This window comes from Rattus norvegicus, chromosome 7 (assembly GCF_036323735.1).
Source record: "Rattus norvegicus strain BN/NHsdMcwi chromosome 7, GRCr8, whole genome shotgun sequence".
Lineage (NCBI taxonomy): Eukaryota > Metazoa > Chordata > Mammalia > Rodentia > Muridae > Rattus > Rattus norvegicus.
The window spans coordinates 74,533,263-74,553,237 of record NC_086025.1 but is presented as its reverse complement, the minus strand read 5'-3'; the positions used below and the strand labels follow the sequence as shown (position 1 = coordinate 74,553,237).

The 19,975-nt window shown below is 39.4% G+C and overlaps 1 protein-coding gene and 1 non-coding gene across 6 annotated transcripts in view; one reads left to right on the top strand and one right to left on the bottom strand.

The window, feature by feature from the left end:
• Window positions 1-19,975, bottom strand: part of Oxr1 (oxidation resistance 1) — a 436,879-nt gene that overhangs the window by 297,250 nt on the left and 119,654 nt on the right. The window lies entirely within an intron of this gene.
• LOC120094047 (U6 spliceosomal RNA) lies at window positions 1,795-1,901 on the top strand. Its single transcript, XR_005487722.1, has one exon. It is a non-coding gene; the product is annotated as a U6 spliceosomal RNA (small nuclear RNA).

The window sequence follows — 19,975 nt, the reverse complement described above, 5'->3', positions numbered from 1 at the left end:
GACAGGCAGGTGTCACCTACCCTGAGCTGCTTTCATTCCTGGTCATTTCTGTGCAGGCAGCAGGCGACATTACAGCCTCCAGAAAGCTCAGGTAGCGTCTGCCTCAGGCAGGCCAGAGATCTGTTACCTGTGTGCCCCGTTTTCTCACAAGCCCCACCCACCACCTCCACTAGAAGCCATTACTCAGGTAAACATCCAGTGCAAGATGAGAGCCCATGCCCCACCCCACAGGCTCCTCTGCTGCCAAAAGGCAATGCTTTCACTGAGAACAGCCAAGGAGATCAACAGCTTAATTCCAGATATGCCTAGGAGAAATATCATTCAAGAAGTTTAACATTTTATTTTTCCAAGAAAATGTAGAAGTCATTTAGAGGCTGAGTTCATATTAGACACATGAAGTCATATAGAACCCAAGAAGTTAACACTGTTGCTGTCAAATTTCATGGTATTCTTATCATGTGTTGGGCTCTGTGGTAGGCATGTTAGTGCATTATTTGTTAAGTTCATGGTGGCCTGTGAGAAAGGTTCTTCCCATGTAGCAGATTTAAAAATAAAACAAAACAAACAAACAAACAAAAAGTCTAGACAACTCACCAAGGCTGAGGAGCCTGCAGGAAGCGATGTGACCTCTCACCCTGAGAAAATGCAGTTGAATTCTTCCCTGTAAAACTCGACTCCTTGAACTTTTCTGTTTTGTTTTTCTTTGGTTTTTGAATTTCCCTAGTTTGACTGCACTGATCTCATCAAAAAGACCACTCTTCCTATATGTCACTAGAAAATACTTAGCGTATATTTACTGATTGTTTGGGCTTGGGGTTACTAGGGAAGGACCTTGCTGTAGAGCCCAGTCTGGCTATCAATTAGCAGTCCTCTTTGGCCTCTTTGGTCCTCTGAGTGCTAGGAGTAAAAGTATTAGCACCATACTCAACGAAGAGACTTATAAACCTCTCTATAGGAGATACTCCTCAGTTCCTAAGAGTCTAATTACTAACCTCGAAAAGTTTGATACGCATACTCCTCATGACATTCTTAACTTTTAAATTATTTTCAAAATGATGGAGGTGAACATATATTAAATAAAAATTAACAGCCACACCCTTCGAGCAGAAATCAGAACCATGCGAACAAGCCGACGTAGCTTAAAGAGGAAAGCATGTGTTTAAAGGGCTGTTGAATGAGGCCCAATACTTTTCTTTTTGATTCTCCTCTATCACAGAGAACAATGTAAAACCCAACTTGTATATAGAAAAGCTAACCATGGACCTGAGCCACCGTTAGTTAGGATGGTGCCAGGATAGGACCACAATGGACCGATGATAGGAGACCTGAGTTAAAATAGTTTCCTCAGAGAACAAGCCAACCTGCCTGAGAACCAACCACATTCCAATACACAGCTGCAGGGTCCACTCTTCTGATTTCCAGAGAGTGACTTTGACTGGGAGGCCAACCATTTCTCTCCACACTCTTGTTTCTACTCTCCTTGGTATGTCTGGAATGGAAAAAAAACTACCACAAGTCCAACCTCTATTAATGTAACCCGTTAAGGGTCCATATGTTTCTTTCTGCTATCAGATTGAAGAGGCTGGGAAGACGCTGGCCTTGTCAATGCTTCCCTTAGCCAACACTTCCACATTGGAAGAAGCTAACACCAAGCTGCTTCTGCAGCAGGACTTCACTTGGATCTATAAATGAATTCATTTCTGTAATATTTGTTTGGAGGAACTTGAAATTTAAGAAACCAAGAACAACACTTCTTGCCATGATAAGTAATTCATGACAAGAATTCCTAAACTGGTGCTCGCTTCGGCAGCACATATACTAAAATTGGAACGATACAGAGAAGATTAGCATGGCCCCTGCGCAAGGATGACACGCAAATTCGTGAAGCGTTCCATATTTTTAAACACCTAAAGAAATGTTCAACATCTTTAGTCATAAGGGAAATGCAAATCAAAACAACCCTGAGATTTCACCTCACACCAGTGAGAATGGCTAAGATCAAAAACTCAGGTGACAGCAGATGCTGGCGAGGATGTGGAGAAAGAGGAACACTCCTCCATTGTTGGTGGGATTGCAGACTGGTACAACCATTCTGGAAATCAGTCTGGAGGTTCCTCAGAAAATTGGACATTGAACTGCCTGAGGATCCAGCTATACCTCTCTTGGGCATATACCCAAAAGATGCCTCAACATATAAAAGAGACACGTGCTCCACTATGTTCATTGCAGCCTTATTTATAATAGCCAGAAACTGGAAAGAACCCAGATGCCCTTCAACAGAGGAATGGATACAGAAAATGTGGTACATCTACACAATGGAATATTACTCAGCTATCAAAAACAACGAGTTTATGAAATTCGTAGGCAAATGGTTGGAACTGGAAAATATCATCCTGAGTGAGCTAACCCAATCACAGAAAGACATACATGGTATGCACTCATTGATAAGTGGCCATTAGCCCAAATGCTTGAATTACCCTAGATCCCTAGAACAAACGAAACTCAAGATGGATGATCAAAATGTGAATGCTTCACTCCTTCTTTAAATGAGGAAAAAGAATACCCTTGGCAGGGAAGAGAGAGGCAAAGATTAAAACAGAGACTAAAGGAACACCCATTCAGAGCCTGCCCCACATGTGGCCCATACATATACAGCCACCCAATTAGACAAGGTGGATGAAGCAAAGAAGTGCAGACTGACAGGAGCCGGATGTAGATCACTCCTGAGAGACACAGCCAGAATACAGCAAATACAGAGGCGAATGCCAGCAGCAAACCACTGAACTGAGAATAGGACCCCCGTTGAAGGAATCAGAGAAAGAACTGGAAGAGCTTGAAGGGGCTCGAGACCCCATATGTACAACAATGTCAAGCAACCAGAGCTTCCAGGGACTAAGCCACTACCTAAGGACTATACATGGACTGACCCTGGACTCTGACCTCATAGGTAGCAATGAATATCCTAGTAAGAGCACCAGTGGAAGGAGAAGCCCTGGGTCCTGCTAAGACTGAACCCCCAGTGAACTAGACTATGGGGGGGGAGGGCGGCAATGGGGGGAGGGTTGGGAGGGGAACACCTATAAGGAAGGGGAGGGGGGAGGGGGGATGTTTGCCTGGAAACCGGGAAAGGGAATAACACTCGAAATATATATAATAAATACTCAAGTTAATAAAAAAAAAAAAGAATTCCTAAACGGGACTCATACCCAAATGGAAGCCATCAGCACACACATCCATTTATTCCTTCACATGTCGTTTTATTCAAATCTGATGGCGTGGACTTAGAATAAGTTTAAAAGTGGAACCAATTCTATATGAGCTGACGGGAGATACCCAGGACCCCAGAAGTGACCCTGGATTTCTGTTAGCTGGAAGTGGTACCATCTGACTGTGGGGATGTCCTGAAACACGAGCCCCTTAGTAAGTTGTTGCCAGCTGTGGACACCAGAGTGGTTCCTTTGGTATCGCACAGACGTACTTGCTGGCGCTGATGCTGAAGACAGGACTAACAGTGGTAATTTCCATCTGTGCATTCCACACGGCTTTTGAGTCACAGTTCACCACTGACGGGTGTTCTGTGTCTGAAGAAGCCTCTTACATCATGGCCAACTTTCTGGGCTATGAGGAAATAAAATAGGTGAGAAGGGTGGGCTTGCCGAATACCCTTCTTCAAGGTTCTTTAACTACCGGAAGCAGTTGGAGACAAGGAGAACCTGGTTTAGCAGCTTCCCTTTGATGTCCTGGAAAGAAATGGCTCTGTGAATAGACTCAGCAGACAACGAACTTAGAAATATCAGAAAAGGTCTCCCCTGAAGACCTAATACTTCTTGCTTGGTTATATTTTGACCTTATTTTCTGTTTGATATTAAATATAGAAATTTATATTAAATTTTCCTAAAGCTAACATCAGCATGGTGTGCATATATTGTGTCTGTTTCTGTGCATGTCTATACATACATACATTTCTACAATAGTTTTGGAATTAAAAATAGATAATAAGAGAGAGTGCAATTTTATATATATATATATATATATATATATATGAAAACATCATAGTGAAGCCCATTGTTTTTCATTGAAATATTTGATAAAAGAGAGAAGAAATTAAACAACGGCTGATAGTCATACTTCGGTGAGAACTTGCTACTAATTTAATCTCTCAGAATCACCAAACTGGGAAAAAAAACCCTTGTGCTAATCTGAGTTAACATGCTGTTTTAGTTTTTTAAATGAAATCTGATAATGCTATGTAATGGCTTTTCCAGGTCTAACGATGATGTTAGACTTCCATATTTAACAATTCCAACTTCCGAGATGTCTCATCACTATTGTTTTGGTTACCTATATTCAAAGACTTACAACTGTAAACGAAATCCTATTCTTTGAAAAGTAGAAAATGAGGGTGAAGATTTGGCAGCATCTGTTCACAGTGCCTTGACAATTTTAGATGTGCAACTTACTATAAACTTAATAGGAAGATGTAGCAATCAAATGTTAATGAATTTTAAATTATTTTGTCACATAGAGAGCTAAGCAGAAGGAATGGAAAGGAATGGTTCTTTTTACCGCTATTAGTCTATTTGATAGTTCACCATAAAACAAGCCCTCTACAGCAAGCTTCCCCCACTATTGATAAGAGTAAGGCTTTGTGTGTGAAAAGGGACAACATGGTATTCCCATATAGCTACTATTAGGATCATCCTGCAACAGTTATTAGCATTGAGGACATTTTATGTTTATTGTTTATTGGCCCACATGGCACATGTGAGTTCAACTGTCTAGGAAGTCCTGTTGTGCAGTATTCAAACAGAACCTGTACTACCATAGACTTTTTTGGTAACCTGCAGGTGTAAGAGCAAGCCAGCTGGAAAACTATAATATCTAGACACTACACCTGAGTTTCTAAAATTGCTGTCTACTTTAAACATTATCAATGAAGTCCCACCAAAAAGGAGCAGTATGATAAGTCCCCTCTAGGACAAATACCACATCTACCTACATTTTAGTGAACATGGAATGGAAATCAATTAAGCAAAATTGTGTCCACGCCGTGAGGAGTGATCGACTGCTGTACAGCCCCTTCACCCTACACTTCCATCCCAACAGAGCATAATGAGTTGAAAGTTAGCAAGTTCTTGGAGATTTCATTCACAGTGGAGGCTAATGTGCAGAACTTTATCATATGTATGAGGTAGAGTCATTAACATTGAATGTGGCTACCTGTTTCCCACTTATTCAACAGCTTTATGGAAAACCTCCTATGATGTCATATGTCAAAGCAGCATAACTCTAGTTTAATTGTGTGAATTTAACACACACACACACACACACACACACACACACACGTTTATTGATATACCAGTGACTTCTAACTCTCAAGTATTCAATCAGTAATGCATCAGTAACTCCACTGGAGAGATATGGCATACTATATAGGTATCTCCATGTTTGTTTTGGCACCAGGATGCTGGTTTTTAGTTCTCAGCTTGCTGTCTATTGACAACATACATGTTACTTATTCTCAAAGGGCCTCCTTGTAAAAAAATTGTAAAACCTACTTCATATGGTGGCCCAGAAAATATGAGTATATCTCATTTAGTTGTGATCAGAAATACTTTGAAATCAATGACCGTGGCTTAGAACTATAAGAATCAAGTGCTTTCTCACCCTGGATATGGTGGTCTAAAAAATTCTAGGTTTTAGAAGGTGGTGGCAGGAGGTACAATGGCTGAGGTCAGACTGGGCTATTAGTAAATTCCAGACTAGTGAGGAGTGTGTTTGGAGACCTAGTTTCAAAAAACTCAAGAGGTAATGTTGATTGAGAAACTACAGTTTCCATCAAACAAAATCTATATGTTATATTCTGTATGTAGTTTGAAAAAAATGTATTTATTATATTTCTTTATTTAAATTAACCTTTTAGGAGATCCTTTATGTCAGCCATTATAGTAGACATAAAAAAAGCAGGAAGAATGACAGGTGAGGTTCTAGGAAGAGTTGAAGAAGGAGAAAGAATGTGATCAAAAGATGTCATATGAAATCTCAAAGTAAATAAAATAAAAGTCATTTAAAGAATAGTCAATAACAGAGGGTCTTACCTTAGGAAAGACTTTAGTCTCATGAGGGAACAGATGGCAAACAGAAAATATATGTGCACACACATCATATGTACAAATGCAGATTCTGTCAAACAATGGTAAGCTTTATGCTGAATACCAAAAAGGACTTCTTTATTGTTTGGGAACATTTTATTAGCAATGGTAAGTAAAAAATTTAACTTTTGTATAAGAACTATGCAATGACATTAGGAAAAAGATCATAATGAGAAGAGGCAAAGTATATATTTGTTTGGGCATCATTACAGAGTATCGAAAGGTCTTTCCTTCCTTTCTGTGGCCCCTCTGTCACTTCCAGGTGTCTAAATTCATCCCACGTAGCATTTGCCTCTCTGGGGCCTGTGTTATCTCACTCAGTAGAGTATATTCCAGCTCCATAATTTTTCTGCTACCTTCATAAAGCCAGTGCTTTTTAGAGCTGAAAAAAATTCCACTGTGTATATACCATATTTTCCTCATTCATTTCTCAGGAAATGTATAGTACACACCATCTGAATCAATTTCATAGCAGCAATGAACATGGATGGACACCCAACTCTGTTGGATAGTCATTTGTATGACCCCAGGAGTGGTATATCTAGGTCATATGATATGTCCATCTATTCTGGGTTTTTGAGAAATTCCCAGACAGCTTTCCACAGTGGTTGCACTATTTACATTTCCCCCAACAACATGTAAGGATTCTCTTTTCTCTACATCACCAACATTTTTCAGTGTCCTTTACAATCTTGATGGTGGCCATTTTCACTGGGGTGAGGTTGAATTACAGTAGTTTTCATCTACATTTCCCCGATGGCTAAAAGGTGTTGAAAAAAATTTTAATAAACCATTTTTATTTATACTGTGAGAATGTTATACAATATATTTTGGTGGTATTCATTCCTATACTCCATTGGTGGTACCTCTAGGATACCTTGAAATTAATATGTCCTTTCCGACTTACAGGGAGAGAACATAATGATGCTAAACCCATTTCCTATTTACACTTTGAAAGCAATTGGTAGTTGACTATGTTTCTCACCAGACTCCCTTTTCTCTGTGACAGGAAGAGAGGTGCCAAGACCAACTCTAAAATATTCTGAGCTGTGCCTCAGCTCTACTTCTCCGTCTCTGACTGTATGAAACAGGTAACAACTGTATTTGTACAGGTGGGTACCATTTTACAAATGGCAGATGCTCAGAAGTGGGGAAAGGGGAGAGAAGTGTTATTCTTAGTGTTACAAAGAAGTCAATAAACTTTTCTTCCTCAAGCAGCTCTTAAAAGGTAAGGCACTTGAGAACAATGCTCAAGGTGCCCACTCTTAGCTCAGAAATAAAGTAGATATGGAAAGAACAAAGTTTACAGGGAAGAAGACAAACTTGACGCTCATTCCCACCTGTGCTAGGTGTGACTATTTTTTAAATGCCAGCAACTTTCACCCCATTATTTCCTTCCTAAGATTAAGCAAACAGAACTAACCCATTGGTTTACATAACATATAAAATCCCTTCCACACTTTGCAAATGTCCTTTGATGTTTAAAAAAACTATTCATTCTGCAAGAGATTACAGTTTTAGGAAAGCGCTTAGAGAGAACAAAAGACACCAGCTCATTATGTAAATAAAGGCACTAAAATTCTATCCACACGCATAAACATAAAAAGGCTACAAAAATCCTTCTATTCTTACTTTTAACTTTATAAGGACATAAATTTCTATGGCCATCTATTCAAAGAAACAAGTTATTACTGAGATTACTGGAAAGTGTTTATATTGAATACCCATAAGCTTTAAATATAATATAGAAATAACATGATACATAAAAAAGTTCTAGGAGAATTTCACCATCATATTTCTAAAAAAAAATGAGAAATCCAGAAGGAGACTTATTAAAAACTTAGCCACACCCTTTAGAAATTGTGGGAGGTAACACACACACACACACACACACACACACACACACATTTTTATGGCTTAGAGTGAAATGGCTCATAAGCTCATGTATTTGAACACTCGGTCTACACAGAGGTGTTCTGATTAAGGACACTGTGGTGGCTTTGTAACATGGGGTTACCAGGCTGTAGATCACTAGTCTAGCGCTCTCTGCTGATCAGTGCCATCTGAGAAGCAGCCACTGCATAATCTGCCACTACTGGAGCCACTTCTATGCTTCTTCCTTAGTTAGAATGAACTAAAATTCCCTAAAACCAATAGCCAGAAAATATTCTTTTCATCTTCAGTTGCTTCTGTCAGGTATGTGTCCAAGCAGTGAGGGACATAATAATCTATGTGTGTGTGTGTGTGTGTGTGTGTGTGTGTGTGTGTGTGTGTGTGTACGTATACATATACATGTATACATTATATTTTTCTAAAAATGAAATTATTTATATCATAAATCATTGAATAAACTAATCATTTGTTAGGTTTCTTATCTAAATCTTTTGGTAGAGAGCATAAACTAGTGATTGGTATAACGTCCTGGTTAGGCACCTTCTTCCCCTGTGGGAGGGCCGAGGTGGAGGACTAGGATGCATTTTGTTTTTAATTTCTAAATCTTTATACACACACACACACACACACACACACACACACACACACACACCAGTGAATAACACAATGATATGTTGGTTAGTGGGAAGTAATTCATTCATGTAGAACATGACCTTGGAATGTATTAATGCAAATCTCATGAGACTGGATTAGTTCCTGAGAGAATAGGTTGTTTGGCAGCTTGATCTCTTTCCTGTATGGCCATGTGCCTTTCTACTGCAAACACATTTGTCATTTAGATGCCATTGGCAATGGGTTTTTTGCCTGAGACATGCAGATAACTGCTGTCACAATCAAGTATCTCCAGAACTAAAAATCTCACAATTGCTTTCTTTTTACACAGTGCCAGGCCTCAGGTGACTTGCTACAGAAACATAAAACAGACAACACATACTTATCTAGTCATTGCATCTCCTTAACTGCAACACTCCTATTTCTCATCAGTCTAATATGGTGCAAACTGTGTTTTACAGGAACCGCAGTCTGGACACCTAAGGTTACTATCTTCTCTAATTTGTCACAAAGATCTTGGAATGAAGATACTGACAACTCCCATATCTAGGATTCCCATAATCAGTTAAATAATTCCTGCAGCAATAAATGCAGATGAGTAAACACCCATTCTCTTTCAAGCCCCTCCCCCTATTTTCTCCTAACAGAAGGCAGGAGTGGCCTTGGGACAAAGTCTGGCCAGGAAAAATAAATCAAAGCGCTCACTTTCTTAATGATGTCTCAGACAACTCCAAGGTCCTCTACTTCCTCACTGTAGACTGTTTATGTGAGAAAAATCCCTAGCATTTGTTTAACTCACTGTTTATTGATATACTGTCTAATACAGAAACCACTAGCCACTCTGGGTTATACAAATTTTAATTTGTTAAACCTCTATACAGCCAAAAATTGTTATTCAATATAAGACACTTAAATTATAGAATGTATATTCCTTCTAGGAGTCTCTACTTAAATAGAAATGGGTATAAATGTTATAAATATTAGTATTTTTCATCACATAAAACAGCGATAGCAAAGTTTTAATCCCAGTCCCCAAGCCAAACCCACATTGTTCCCGGTCACTCGATATTTTACCTACTAAGGAAATATAAGGTGACTGATTCAGCACTGGTCTCTCGTCTAAGATTTCTCAAAAGAGTCTTGGAGGACAAGTTGTTAGAGCTCAATCCTTTCTGGCGCTTCTAAGAGGTTCAGTTGTCTCTATCACCATACTTACCCTCCTAAGGACCCACCAAAGTGGCCAGTTAGCTTCATCTAAGGGATGAAGACAGAGAGGCAGCCTTAGGAGATACACAGATCTTAATTCTATCATCTTCTTCTGCAGCTAGCTAAAAATGCTTCTCAAAGTAAAACCCCATCCCAAAGCAAACACCATCCAATTTAAAAGCCTGACTGTTCTTCTAAAAAGTTTAAATAATGGAAAAATACACAGAATAAATGACTGTATGGCTTTCTCTCTAGGCACAACAGCAGCTCAAGAGAAGCAAGAACTCTTTAGAAGCATCATGAGACGAGCTCATTGACCTGCCAGAGCATAGCCAATCAAGTTTCTAAATTTCTTTTAGTGTATACCATAGCTACAACTGCAGAATACAGAAGTTTGAATGACAGCTCCAAGACAGAATTCCTGAGATCATGTCAACACCCACCACAGTGTGAGTGCAAGGACAGCAGACGACTGTAATTAAGAGTGTGCCCTGGATCTGAGGATATGTATCATATGTGCTTCAAGGTGGTAAACTCTGGGTTTAGTCATAAGCTTTATGGTCTTTCTTGAAATGTTTCTCTTTATTAATTTTTATCTATCTTTATTAATTCATCTAAATTTTAAATTTTTATTAATTTAATCTATTGTAATAAGGAATAAGTTATGGAAATAACAATGAAAGGTGAACTGAAAGCCCACGGTGTGATCCAGGAGGCTAGTCAGACCACAACTAATAGAATAGACTTCTGAAGTCAGAGGCGTCTAACATACCCAAACTCACTGGACACATCAGTGAGGAACCAGCCATGGTAGCATCTCTCCAGACCAATACCAAACAGCATGCTGACCTTCTCTAGGCACCATTGAAGCCAGTTGTCTGCCAACAGATTGCTATAACACTAAATAGCCCCATCATTAACTAAGTTCAGAAAAGTGAGTGGTTAAGAGGATTGGTTGGGAGGAATCAACACAGTATTCAAATTCTGGGCACCTACAATAGTCTTCTTGCCAAGTCCCAGAATGCTTTGTTTTAAATGGGACATCTGTATATCTGTATCACATATCCTTCCCCACAAGACTCAGAAGTTATTACAAAAGAGGGGTCAGAACTACCGTAAGAGCCAGAAGAGGAAGAAGTCTACAACTAAGCAGTTTTCAAGTCACAATAGGACAGTTAAGCATATGAACTCACAATGGTTATGGTGACATGCAGGAGACCATATGAGCTCAGGCTAGACACAATTCCATGATGGCAGGGAAGGTGGCCTGGAGTCTCACCCCTAACTGAGGTGCTCTTGGTAACTGACATCTGCTGGGGGAGGGAGACTCAGCATTTTCTTTTGTTTGTTAAAGCTGTGTATGGCCACACATGCAAAATTATATGGGCATCACAAATTGCACTTGATAGGTTTTTAAAAGGATATGGATATACAGTTGGATGGGTAGGGAAGAGGGTGGAGTACTGGATCGGTGACTATGACTATGATGCCTTGTGCAAAATTCTAAAAGAATTAGAACAAGAAAAATAAGCTAAGGATCCAAGTGCTGCCCCCTATCACTGGGACCTTGCGAGCCTTCCCTGTTAGGTCTCTCCTTGTAGAGCTAGAGACTGAGAAGATAAGCAGACAGATCTCAGGGAGTTCTGAGCACTGAACGCATGTTCTAAAGAGCTCTAGACCTGGAACTATGATTAAAAATTAGTCTTAGATGACTAAGCATATTCATATAGACTTTATTATATGACTATACAATATATTAGAAAGGACATATCTTTGTTAGGAAAATTGTGAAGAAGTATATGGTTATTACTTCAGAAGTTAAAGTAAATGTAGGAGAACAAATAGTCTACAAATTAAAACACATATGTGGGCTCCAATCGTAACCTGTTTTTTCTCTGTGTTGAAGTTGGAAAAGAAAATAGTTTAAAGCTGCAACATTTGAATCCATCTGGCTTTCTCATGTAGGCAATCTAAAGCCCATCTTATACATTTTGTCTCCTAATATCAGTCCACAAAACTCATGTACGTCCAGATTTACATGATTTGTTTTCACCCTGTCACTTCCTTTACATAAAATTAATTTATCTTCCTGCCATAGAGAATTAATTTCTGGAGTTAATTTCTTCTGAAAGCTAGTTTCATCAGTGTACTAGAAGTTCATGTATATATATGTGTGTGTGTGTGTGTGTGTGTGTGTGTGTGTGTGTGTGTGTGTGTGTCTAAGAATCAGTTGCCTTTCTTTCTGAATAAAGACTTATCAAGGTGCTTTGAGGTATAGTCATTTTATAAGATGCAATAAATATATACATTCATACTCTTGCAGGTAGATGGAAAAATGGAGTTCAGAATACTGAGAAACAAAATCTCTGCACTGCCACACAGAGAAAGAGGGGTGGAAACAGGAGGGAGCCTGGCAATCCAGGGACAAGAGGGCTAAGGAGGGGTATGAACCATGTCTGTCTGGAGACATCTGCTGCTGCTGCCCCAGCAGGCACAGAATATGGTCTCTTTGGCTCCATGGGATTTCAGTTCCTCATGCCTCCAGCCGTGGAATCAGCTCATCCATCATCTGTTGGCTTTTGAGCCAACAGGCTATTGACTGGTTCCAGGCTCCAGGGACGGAGATGTTCTTTCCAGATCTGCTGACAGGCCCATGCTGTGACCTTGAATGAGCCAGTGCACCTCAGTGCCTCCGGCCCTCTCTCTAAATAGAGGATAAGAAATAGCCTGCCACACATCTGCTTTAGCAGCCTTTCAGGTCGATGTGAGCTCACAGGAAGATGCTTGCTCGGGGTAAGGTTTTACTCAACCATCGTGCTAAAAGAGGCTCGAGCAACAATAGCCCTCTACTCCTCGCAAGGACCCCGAGACTCCACTGCCCAAGATGTCACCTGCAAGTTCATCATCAAAATGTAAATGTGACCATTTCCACAGAACCAATGGTATCATACATGGGATAAAAGCTCCCAATCTTTACAGATAATCATCCTATATAATTGGTTTATTATTTTGTTTCACAAAATATTTTGAGTCAAGTCAACTTGTGCTGGCTTCAAACTCCTAATCATTCTACTTCAGCTTCCCAAGTGTTGGGGTTACATGTGTGTAAAAATTAAAGAGTCTTATATTCTTTAATGATTGCATACTTTGGTTCTGAGTCTGCTTCCAAAATTAGAAAGAGTTTATACTCTGAGAACTAACACAGCATCCATTGGTTACCATTGACCATTGACCATATTCCAGAGTTCTTCACATCTCCGCAGATGCAAATTCACACACATGTTCCATGACTGGATATAACTTTGAATCAACAGCTGTCTACTCCTGGATCTCCTTATCAAAGTACATGTGGGTTTTTGGACTCACAACCTCTTGCTGTTTACATCGCACATTTAAACTGACGGGGAATTTAAAGCATTTTCTGTGAACATCGACTACTTTGGAGACATGATATATCTTAAGAACAAAACTTCTGATAAGTGAGCTAAAATGAGATACTTTGAAATTACTTAAACTGTACCTTTCTTAGTCATGCTTGAAATACATGAATTCCTGTAAGCTTGGTGTCTAAACTGACAGGTAAATGATTTTGAAAAACACATGTAATAAACCCATTAGTATTTGAGTGATGATACATTTGAAAACCTTGCTTTCCTTAGGTAATGTCATCATTTCCAGATAAGGTCATGCAGATGGTAGAAGGCAAACTTGAAACTTAATTCAAACTCAGGCGTTAGCTTTAAGATACTGAAAAGATTCGGGGCAAAGGCAGACACCCTTCTGATGAGCAGTCGCCCTGTCTGTTTGTTTCCATCGTGTTTCTTTATCATTTGAACTGCAATGTGGGTCACGAATGCTAATTCTTCGAGTAGAATTGTTGATCCATGAAACAAAGCTACAACCGTGTCTTGCTAGCCACAAACAGCCAAGTCACTCAATGAAATAAAATCGGGAGGCCGATTCTACAGGCTTAAATTCAGAAGCAGCAAATGGCCAAAGAACTGAAACGGTTGCCACGCCTCTCTTCTGCTAGGTCTCCATGCTCCGGTGGGAGGCCCCACATTGGCCCGCTTCAGGGTGGAACTGACAGGATTCCATGGCTTATAAAAACAAAACGGGGGTGGGAAAGTGAGAAGGAGACTTGGGGAAACATAGGAGAGATGACGGGCCAGTGTGGTGGTAAAAAAAATTAAAATACATCATATGCATGTATTAAATTTTCAAACAATAAATAAAAATTATATTAAAGAACATGGGCTGGGATAGCTTTTAATGGATTGCTGGCAGATTTGGGAACTGCTGCCGGCCTCAAGCTTCACACCTCAGGAGCCTCTTCCTCCAAATGTGAGATGGGCACTCCCTATCACACAGCCTCAGAATAGTGCAGTTTTCTACTTGCTGTGTGTTTTGACAACACTTTGTTTTCATGATCTCATTGAATCTCACGGGTTTTAATTAGCTACTATTATTATCCTCCTTGCGTAAATCAAAGAGCCTTACCTGGCTCCTGGAGCATTTTTCAAATGTCAGTTTTAGTCACATGACCTTTTCCACACCTTCAAAGAAAGATTAGTAGATGGTCACAGCGATTATGGCTTCATCAGAAACCCAGGGTCCTTACTTTAAAATGTAATAGAGAATTCTTAATTACCCCTGGCTTTGTGTGTTAACAAAACCAACTTGGGTTCTGTTCCTTGAATGGTGGCTCCTGTCAGCAATCTCAGGTCTGGAGAGGCAGAAGTAGAAAAATGTGTTGGTTGAGGCCAGCCAAGGTTATATACAGTGGGACTGTTGTCTTGAAACTACACAGTTTGAACATCACTAGGATGTGAGCCTTAACTGGTACTCACTGTACCTTCCTTCAGCCATACTAAGTGAGCTGCAATCTGTTCTCCTCTCTCCCCTTTATACACAGGCCCATGAATGTGGCACTGTAACCCTCCGTTTGCTCTTCCAATTCTCCCACAATTAATTTAAAACATCACTGCTAATTAGTCATTCTGAAACATAAAGCTTGCTTCTGCCGTGACCTTGACCAATTTCACTTACAGACAATGTTGGAACCACTTTACCCCCTGTGTGTAAGCTATGCACTTGGCATAATATTCAAGAGGTTCAAAATCTGGTTAGTGAAGAAAAACAACGAAACATCCTTCCAGGAAAACAAAACTTCAAAGTCACTGAACAATGATTTGAAGATAGGCCATTTGCAAGATACATAAATATGAATAAACTGTATGAACGCATCTTACAGAGATAAGCTGTTGGGGGATTTACATCAATTAAAAATGATGTTGGCATACACACAATGGAGGAAAATGTTCTTATTACAGGACCGGAAAGAGTGAGGCTAGGTTATGGGGCCATAATACAGTAAAGATTTACTATAGGAAACTCTTGTCTGCTGGGAGCTGATCACCAGATAGCAACAGAACTAACTTCAGGCTTGTTTTCAGCATACGCAAATCCAGTTCCTATCTCATTCCTGTTCTCCTACCCTGGTATCTGTTTCTGTCTGCCTCTCTTTCTACCCTCCAAACTTTACTGAAATTTTAGTAGTACAGGGGCTGGTGAGATGGCTGACCACTTATAACCATAAACTCTTCTTGGAGATGACTTCAGTTTTGTTCCCAGTACTGCCCTTGGGGTGCTCACAGCTTCTTAACTAAGAACAAAACATTTAAATAGATACACCATTCATTTATCCATTCAAACATTTTTAATACACATAGGGATAGGGTTAAAAATCACAATCTCATCATGTTGTCAAAATTAGCTGTTAAATCAAACTGTGGATGATCCGATGATATCTTCTTGTTCGGCAGACATCTTAATACCAACAAAAGATGGCATAACACCACTGCTCATAATAAGGCAGATGGTGATTGATTTTTAGGCCTAGTCACAAAAAACATTGAATATTTACAAAGAAAGGGAGATTTTCCAAACAGTCCAAAGTAAATTCTGGCACTGCTCAAGCGGTTTCAACAGGGTGCCACTGTTGGGAAGTCAGCTCTGAAAAGACACGTCCCCTGTCACTGCAGATGTTTGTTTGTGTGTCCCAGAGTTGCCACTCCAGTGCAAAGGCTGACTGGGATTCAGTCCAGACATGAACCTTCACAGTAATCAGCTTGCTAAGTTTGCAGCACCGCCTCTGGCTTTAGCTCAGCAGTTGGCCTAGGGTTATAAACTGTACTATTTATTAAGTCTTATTAAGACTGCTGTCAGCTGTAATCATATTGCTCCTCCACAGAAAACCCTGAGTGGCTCCCTGCTGCCTCTCTAATTAGGTCTATACTCCTTCTCTTGGCGTTCAAAAGTCCTTTACAATTTGTCAACAGCCCTTCCTTCGCAGTTTATATTCTGACCACTCCTCCAAAGGTGATTCTGGCTTACTCAAACCTAACTGCTACTCTCCTCAAACACCCTTTCAGATTTCTGTCCTCCATCTGGGTGGGGACATACACAGGATTCTGATCCCCTCAGCGGCCAGTCCATGCCTACTCTTCTAGCCACATAGGCTAGAAGATTTCCAGATGTATCTCAAAATTTTGTTGCACACTTAAGAATTTAAGTGGTATGGTTGGGAGAGGTACTGGCTTTAGGTTAAAAAAAGTTCTTATTTTTCCCTTGCTAGGTGTCCTGGGATATGCTATAGAGATCCTACTCGCTACTGAAATCTCGCTACTGAAATGTCTAGTGAAGGGTGAATTTACAAGGTAGCTGGCTGGCTTCCTTTTTCATGATCCCTTCAACTCAACATGATCTCTTCCCTCTTGAGATCACATGTGAAGGGTCATTCTTTCTCTGTCAGATGGGAGATACATATGGTGTCTTCGTGCTGACTACATTAGAACTGCCTCTCCTGTCAGTGATATATGATCAATGATACCTTTATAAGCCAAACAGGAACAAACTGTGAATCCCACAAAACACAACCCTGAGTATAACAAATAATATCACATTGTACTGTTAAATCTCCATTTTGACTAAAATTTTACTAGTGGTTGAGACAAATAAGCACAGTATAGTAGTAACAACAACAAAAAAGAAACAAAATAAATGTGGAGTAGAGAAACCACTAGATTATTTTACTATTATTTGACATTTATCATGGCAAGTACGCTGTAATGTGGATCTACCTTGGGAAACTAGAAACTATGCAATCATGAATACCTTCTAGAGTGTATGAAGCTTAAAAATATCATAATTATCATCTTTAACCCAATTTACTCAATCTTTTCTATATTGCTAAAAATTTGCCTTAATGCCTTTATATAATTTAACATATTTAATGATCACTAAGTCTGTCTAGAGTATTTCACATCGTTAAGGATTTTTGGAGTCTTAACTAGAAGTTCAATAGCCAGATCATCAACTACATTTTGAGAATCCCAGTGCGTCCTGGAAGGTATTGCTACAGTGAGAAGGTCCATGGAGAAGTACAGTAGAACACCAAGGTCAGATCTCAACTTGCACCAAATCCATGTTTTTTAGCCTAATATCAACTAATTGGGTGTTTAGAAGCACTGTTAGGTCAAAGGCAAACCCCAAATCATCACAAAAAGGTAAGTATTCAAAAATATTTTATAGAAAAACTTACATTATTCACTGGTATCTGAACCACACACCGAGCACCAGTGTGCATTTCACAGGGCAGCACAAACCAAGAGGACCACAGAAATAACGGGCAGACATAGCACTATGCTGCAATATTAAAGATTTAGACGGATAGCTAGGTGTACAAATTGTTTTTCTTACTTTAACAATACATATCTATTTTACCCTTCAGAAGAAATCAACAGAAGAATGGGACGATAACCACTACAGATACTCATAGAAATTCAAGTTCAATCGCTTCTCGGCCTCTTGGCTAAGATCAAGTGTAGAAACAAGTTCAGTTAGTTCCCTTAAGTAATAGTCACATTAGGGCACTGTAACTGACATGAATATGGTATTATTTCAGGGTAGAAATCTGGGTGTAAAACCTCTTGATAGCCAGTGTACTTCACCTTAAAAAATGATAAAATTTGTTCAGGAACTTTCTGTGCCAAAGTAAATTGAGTTATGAAAAATGGTAAGAACATTGGTGGAATCTCTTTGATTCTAATTCTACGATCTTTTACACGGTTATATCTGATGATAATTTGACAAAGTTCTGGAAATTGCTTCCAAGGCCAGGTCTCAGACAGCCTTCATCTTTGCAATTCACCTGGAGAGATTCATGCACCTCACAGCTAGTCCCAGGATACTTGTTATCCAGCCAGTGTTTGAAGGTCAAGGAATCTGCAGAGAGTCCTGGGATTAAGTTATATATATATATATATTGACTAAGAAAGCCAAGGAAGGGCATGAGGTTGCCTAGAAGGCACAAAAGGCCTAAGAGGGCATGAGTTTAGAAGAGGGAAAGTTATCAGAGGAAAAAAGAAATACGGATTCACATGTGAAAATTGCTACTATCTCTGGTACCAATAGTTATGAAATAAAATAACGAGAAATGACTTACTGTTTCCTGTTACTAAATACTGAGCATGTTCTAAGAATTGTATAAAATGTTTCATTTCCAATCCACTCTCTAATCCTGCAAGGTTTATTCAGATTTTCCTGCTGAGAAACAGAAGATTGAAATCATAATGTCATGCTGCTACTTTCTTAGGCTGATGAGCAGTCCATAGAACAAATTTTCTATTTTTGAGCACACCTTGTATTAGCTCAGCCACACCTTAGGTTTTTAAGTCACAGAATTTTGTCTCTCTCTTTGCTGTGTTTATTAACACTTGGTTTCCCACCTGGACTAGCACCCAAAGGCAAGAAGCACCTGAGAGCTGGCCCAGTGCCCTTAGAGGCTTTCTGAAGGCTCGGGGGCTCGTTTTCAAAACAAGGAGCTCCAGTTTGGTCTTTACCGATGAATTGATTTAGGAAAGGATGGAGCAGCTTCTTCAAAGGATCATTCCCTAACTGTTTCCTCTCACACGCCAAAGGCACTGATTATCATTGTGGTTGATTAGGAAAGCAAGAATTAGCATCCTGATTTTCCAGGGTGTCCTTTCTTTTACAAATCCTCTCTACTGAACTGGAATATCACAGCTATTGAAACGGTCACAGAGATACCAGGGCTGTAGTTCAGTCTACAGAAGGACAGGCACACATTCTCTTTGCGCCTCTCAGAAGGAATGAAGCTAAATGGGGGACAAAAGCAAAAGCAAATGTTTCCATCCTCAATCCTCAATTCTGTTTGAAATAACTAGAAATTACACAATCACTGTCATTCCAAAACTGTCATTCATTAGAAACCTTTGAAAAGTTCATACTGGGGTGTGTGTGCACATGTTTATGCATTCTTGTATGCTGGCCTCTAACAAAGGCTAGGCAGAGGCTTGATAACTGGGTCATATCTCCTGGCCTCTTGAAGACATTTAACAATCATAGGGGGTGATTATAATCAAAATGAAATTCTGAAAGAATCTTTAAAAAATATTTTTAAAATCAATTTAGAATATCAAAGTAGGAATTCTCATCTTATCTTTTATTGGAAGAAGACCTTATCATGCATGCTTGAAGGTCATTTCCAGTATATTTCTCTAATGAGAGAGAAAGATAAGGAAACACACACACAAAATAATTAATTTACTGAGCTCCTTTTAAAGACCATATGTTGTTATTCTATGCATTCCAAGAAAAGAAAGCCAACCTAATTCTCTTTCTATAATTATGCCAAGGCTTATTATGAGCAAGACTTTCATACCTCACAATTATATCATTCTCTTACATCATGTAAGGGGAAAAGTCACAATATGGCTGCAGCACACTCTAGGCATTGTGAGTTCACTTTCATGGACACTACTTTCCCACGTGTCAGTAAGTTGTTCCAAAACTTGCACACTCTAAGTCCACTACCATCACACTCCCATTGCTCTTGTATATAAGTATGTTAAAGCTTCTTCTTTCTTATATAAATAAAATAATTTGATATCTTTGGAAAGAAAATGTTTTCGCAATTTTAGTTCGACTTTCCAAAGCCAAACTGCAATTCTAACAAGTGAAATAAATGTGGTCAAGATAAAACTACTTCTGTGCCAAAAAGGAAAAAAAAGGATTTTTCCTGTGTTTGA